Genomic DNA, 6,000 nt, shown 5'->3' on the forward strand with positions numbered 1-6,000 from the left:
CTCTTTTTTGCTATATAAAATAGTTGTTTTCTTTAAGAATCACTCATCTTAGCAGTAGGATTTATATTAAAAGAGAAACAAATTAAGTTTGAGTGAAAATGTACATTTTTTGCACTCTCTGGTCAACTGACTCAGTGACTCAAATGACTCAAAAAACCCAATTCACTTTGGTGAGTGACTCATTAAAACTCGATTCAGTAAAAAGAATCAAATTTACCATCACTAATCTGTAGCTCTGCTCTAAAAGAACGTACGTACCTGGCCCCGCCTACTACGCTTGCAAAGGTAAAATGATTGGCTAAAATCCAAAGTGTATGACATCTCAGGGAAAAAAAGCACCGAAATGTGCGCTGCTTTTCCACTCCTGACTCTTGGTGGCGCTGTCACTTGGTGTTCGCTCGCTTTGTGGTAGAGTATCACTTCCTGTTCCTGCTCAAACACAGTGGTGTTTCTGAGTAGCTTTTCTGCTTAGCAATTTAATTTAAATCTTTTGATACATCCCTTTTTCATAGTATAATCTTAACGTGCTTCATCTGAATCACCCTTTCTGTGTACTCACTACCTAATTTATAGCCAAAGTATTCACTCACTGTCTCTTTACTGTTTCGCTAGCTTAGCTTAGCTTGTAGCCGACTCGTTAGCACCATGGCTACTTCACCTGTCCCTCCTGCACTTTCCTGCTCATTGTGTCAGATGTTTAGTTACTCCTCGGCCTCCTTTAGCAGTAATGATACTTGTAACAAATGTAGCATATTTGCAGCTCTGGAGGCCAGGATTACTGAATTGGAGACTCGGCTTCGCACCCTTCATTCACCCGTAGCTAGCCAGGCCCCTGTAGCTGGTGCAGCCGAAGATAGCGCAGGCCCCGCTAGCTGTTCCCCGGCAGACCCCAAGCAGCTGGGGAAAGAGGGCGGCTGGGTGACGGTGAGGAGGAAGCATAGTCCTAAACAGAAGCCCCAGGTACACCACCAACCTGTTCATGTGTCTAACCGTTTTTCCCCACTCGGCGACACACCCGCCGGGGGTCAAACTCTGGTAATTGGTGATTCTGTTCTCAGACATGTGAAGCTAGAGACACCGGCAACCATAGTCAATTGTCTTCCAGGGGCCAGAGCAGGCGACATTGAAGGAAATTTAAAACTGCTGGCTAAGGGTAAACGTAAATACAGTAAGATCATAATTCACGTCGGCAGTAATGACACCCGGTTACGCCAATCAGAGGTCACTAAAATCAATATTGAATCGGTGTGTAACTTTGCCAAAACAATGTCGGACTCTGTAGTTTTCTCTGGTCCCCTCCCCAATCAGACCAGGAGTGACATGTTTAGCCGCATGTTCTCCTTAAATTGCTGGCTGTCTGAGTGGTGTCCCAGAAACGATGTGGGCTTCATAGATAATTGGCAAACCTTCTGGAGGAAACCTGGTCTTGTTAGGAGAGACGGCATCCATCCCACTTTGGATGGAGCAGCTCTCATTTCTAGAAATATGGACCAATTTATTAAACCCCCAAAATATGACTATCCAGAGTTGGGACCAGGAAGCAGAGTTGCAGTCTTACACGCCTCTCTGCAGCTTCTCTCCTCCTGCTACCCCCCCCAAAAACCCATCTCCATTGAGACTGTGTCAGCTCCCAAAAGACAAAAAACAAACCAAAAACCAGCAATAAACAACTTAAACACAAAAAATCACAAAGAAAGAACAATACAGTATCCACATCTGAACCAACGAGTAAAACAGTGAAATGTGGATTATTAAATATTAGGTCTCTCTCCTCCAAGTCTCTGTTAGTACATGACTTAATAATTGACCAACAAATCGATTTACTCTGCCTTACAGAAACCTGGTTGCAGCAGGATGAGTATGTTAGTTTAAATGAATCAACACCCCCGAGTCATTCTAACTACCAGAAACCTCGAAGCACAGGCCGAGGGGCGGTGTGGCAGCAATTTTTCACACCAGCCTATTAATTAACGAAAGACCCAGACAGACTTTTAATTCATTTGAAAGCCTGATGCTTAGCCTCGTCCACCCCAGCTGTAAAACTCAGAAACCAGTCTTACTTGTTATCATCTATCGTCCACCTGGGCCTTACACAGAGTTTCTCTCTGATTTCTCAGACTTTTATCTGATTTAGTGCTCAGCTCAGATAAAATAATTATTGTGGGTGATTTTAACATCCATGTAGATGCTAAAAATGACAGCCTCAACATGGCATTTAATCTGTTATAAGACTCAATTGGCTTCTCTCAGAATGTAAAAGAACCCACCCACCACTTTAATCACACTCTAGATCTTGTTTTAACATATGGCATAGAAACTGAACATTTAACAGTGTTTCCTGAAAACCCTCTGCTGTCTGATCATTTCCTGATAACATTTACATTTACAATAATTGATTACACAGCAGTGGAGAGTAGACTTTATCACAGTAGATGTCTTTCTGAAAGTGCTGTAACTAAGTTTAAGAATATAATCCACCCACTGTTATCATCTTCAATGCCCTGTACCAACATAGAGCAGAGCAGCTATCTGAACGCTACTCCAACAGAGGTCGATTATCTTGTTAATAATTTTACCTTCTCACTACGTACGACTCTGGATACTGTAGCTCCTGTGAAAACTAAGGCCTCAAATCAGAAGTACCTGACTCCGTGGTATAATTCTCAAACACGTAGCCTAAAGCAGATAACTCGTAAGCTGGAGAGGAAATGGCGTGTCACAAATTTAGAGGATCATCATTTAGCCTGGAGAAATAGTTTGCTGCTTTATAAGAAAGCCCTCCGCAAAGCCAGAACATCTTACTATTCGTCACTGATTGAAGAAAATAAGAACAACCCCAGGTTTCTCTTCAGCACTGTAGCCAGGCTGACAAACAGTCAGAGCTCTACTGAGCCAACAATCCCTTTAACGTTAACTAGTAATGACTTCATGAACTTCTTCACAAATAAAATTTTTATCATTAGAGAAAAAATTACCAATAATCATCCCACAGATGTAATATTATCTACAGCTACTTTTAGTACCATCGATGTTAAGTTAGACTCTTTTTCTCCAATTGATCTTTCTGAGTTAACTTCAATAATTACTTCCTCCAAACCATCAACGTGTCTTTTAGACCCCATTCCTACAAAACTGCTCAAAGAAGTCCTGCCATTAATTAATGCTTCAATCTTAAATATGATCAACCTATCTCTAATAATCGGCTATGTACCACAGGCCTTCAAGCTGGCTGTAGTTAAACCTTTACTCAAAAAGCATCTCTAGACCCAGCTGTCTTAGCTAATTATAGGCCAATCTCCAACCTTCCTTTCATATCAAACATCCTTGAAAGAGTAGTTGTCAAACAGCTAACAGATCATCTGCAGAGGAATGGCTTATTTGAAGAGTTTCAGTCAGGTTTCAGAGCTCATCACAGCACAGAAACAGCTTTAGTGAAGGTTACAAATGATCTTCTTATGGCCTCTGACAGTGGACTCATCTCTGTGCTTGTCCTGCTAGACCTCAGTGCAGCGTTCGATACTGTTGACCATAATATCCTATTAGAGCGATTAGAACATGCTGTAGGTATTACAGGTACTGCACTGCAGTGGTTTGTATCATATCTATCTAATAGACTCCAATTTGTACATGTAAATGGAGAGTCCTCTTCACACACTAAGGTCAATTATGGTGTTCCACAGGGTTCAGTGCTAGGACCAATTCTGTTTACATTATACATGCTTCCCTTAGGCAGCATCATTAGAAGACATAGCATAAATTTTCACTGCTATGCAGATGACACGCAGCTCTATCTATCCATGAAGCCAGGTAACACACACCAATTAGTTAAACTGCAGGAATGTCTTAAAGACATAAAGACCTGGATGGCTGCTAACTTTCTGCTTCTTAATTCAGATCAAACTGAGGTTATTGTACTCGGCCCTGAAAATCTTAGAAATATGGTATCTAAGCAGATTCTTACTCTGGATGGCATTACCTTGGCCTCCAGTAATGCTGTGAGGAACCTTGGAGTCATTTTTGACCAGGACATGTCCTTCAACGCACATATTAAACAAATATGTAAGACTGCTTTCTTCCATTTGCGCAACATCTCTAAAATTAGAAATATCCTGTCTCAGAGTGATGCTGAAAAACTAGTTCATGCATTTATTACTTCCAGGCTGGACTACTGTAATTCACTATTATCAGGATGTCCTAAAAACTCGCTGAAAAGCCTTCAGCTGATCCAAAATGCTGCAGCAAGAGTCCTGACAGGGACTAGAAAGAGAGAGCAGATTTCTCCTGTTTTGGCTTCCCTTCATTGGCTTCCTGTTAAATCCAGAATTCAAAATCCTGCTCCTCACATACAAGGTCTTAAATAATCAGGCCCCATCTTATCTTAATGACCTTGTAGTACCATATCACCCTATTAGAGCACTTCGCTCTCGCTCTGCAGGCTTACTTGTTGTTCCTAGAGTATTTAAAAGTAGAATGGGAGGCAGAGCCTTCAGTTTTCAGGCCCCTCTTCTCTGGAACCAGCTTCCAGTTTGGATTCGGGAGACAGACACTATCTCTACTTTCAAGATTAGGCTTAAAACTTTCCTTTTTGCTAAAGCATATAGTTAGGGCTGGACCAGGTGACCCTGAATCCTCCCTTAGTTATGCTGCAATAGACGTAGGCTGCCGGGGATTCCCATGATGCATTGAGTTTTTCCCTTCCAGTCACCTTTCTCACTCACTATGTGTTAATAGACCTCTCTGCATCGAATCATATCTGTTATTAATCTCTGTCTCTCTTCCACAGCATGTCTTTATCCTGTCTTCCTTCTTTCACCCCAACCGGTCGCAGCAGATGGCCCCGCCCCTCCCTGAGCCTGGTTCTGCCGGAGGTTTCTTCCTGTTAAAAGGGAGTTTTTCCTTCCCACTGTCGCCAAAGTGCTTGCTCATAGGGGGTCATATGATTGTTGGGTTTTTCTCTGTATTTATTATTGTGCGATCTACTGTACAATATAAAGCGCCTTGAGGCGACTTTTGTTGTGATTTGGCGCTATATAAATAAAATTGAATTGAATTGAATTGAATTGAATTTTCGCTCCGGAATACGCATTTTGTATGCGAATACGCAACAATCACCCCACTTTGCAGTTATTTATTTGTAAAAAATGTTTGGAATCATGTATGATTTTCGTTCCACTTCTCACGTGTACACCACTTTGTATTGGTCTTTCACCTGGAATTCCAATAAAACTGATTTATGTTTGTGGCTGTAATGTGACAAAATGTGGAAAAGTTCAAGGGGGCCGAATACTTTTGCAAGCCACTGTACTACAGAGGACTATTCAAATGTACAGACAGGATTGACACGTCTGCACTCAAACAGTTTTTGTCCAGCTTGTTTGGCTCACTCACATATTGAACTTTCTTGGTAAAAATGAATTACTGCTCCCCTCATTCTCAAAAAAAAAGAAAGTATTATTGTTCATCAGAATTCATCTCAGTGGCCACATTAACCTTCCAAAACCCATCTGTCACTTTAGCTCAAGTCCCATCAATCCATTAACAATTATTTAAACTGCACGAGTGCAGATCATCCTATCAGCTTTCCATTACCAAAGCCTGAAGGTGTCACAGGCAGCGGGCGCTGACTGCATGTAGAGTGAATACTGAACATAAATGTAGACCAAAAAGTGGAGCGTGAAACGTAACTCGAATAGACAAAAAGCGAGCCCTTTATTGTGGCTGATAAAATGAGTACAAAAAACAAGGGGAAGGGAATGAAAATTAACCTATGACAACTGTGATGAAAGACATGAACATGATTCTAGGCAGGAGCATGCAAAAAGCTAAGAGGAAAAAACATGAACATGGGACGTGAGCATGACCTGAGCTGAATCATGAAACACCCGGGCTTGACATGACAGCGTGAAAGTAACAGAGACAACCTGACAAAGACTGAATGAAAACTGAATACACACAGGAGGATAATGAGGGAAGTGGAAACACATGGGGAAACAGCTGACA

Source organism: Oreochromis niloticus, linkage group LG4 (genome assembly GCF_001858045.2).
Source record: "Oreochromis niloticus isolate F11D_XX linkage group LG4, O_niloticus_UMD_NMBU, whole genome shotgun sequence".
In the NCBI taxonomy this organism is placed as follows: Eukaryota; Metazoa; Chordata; class Actinopteri; order Cichliformes; family Cichlidae; genus Oreochromis; species Oreochromis niloticus.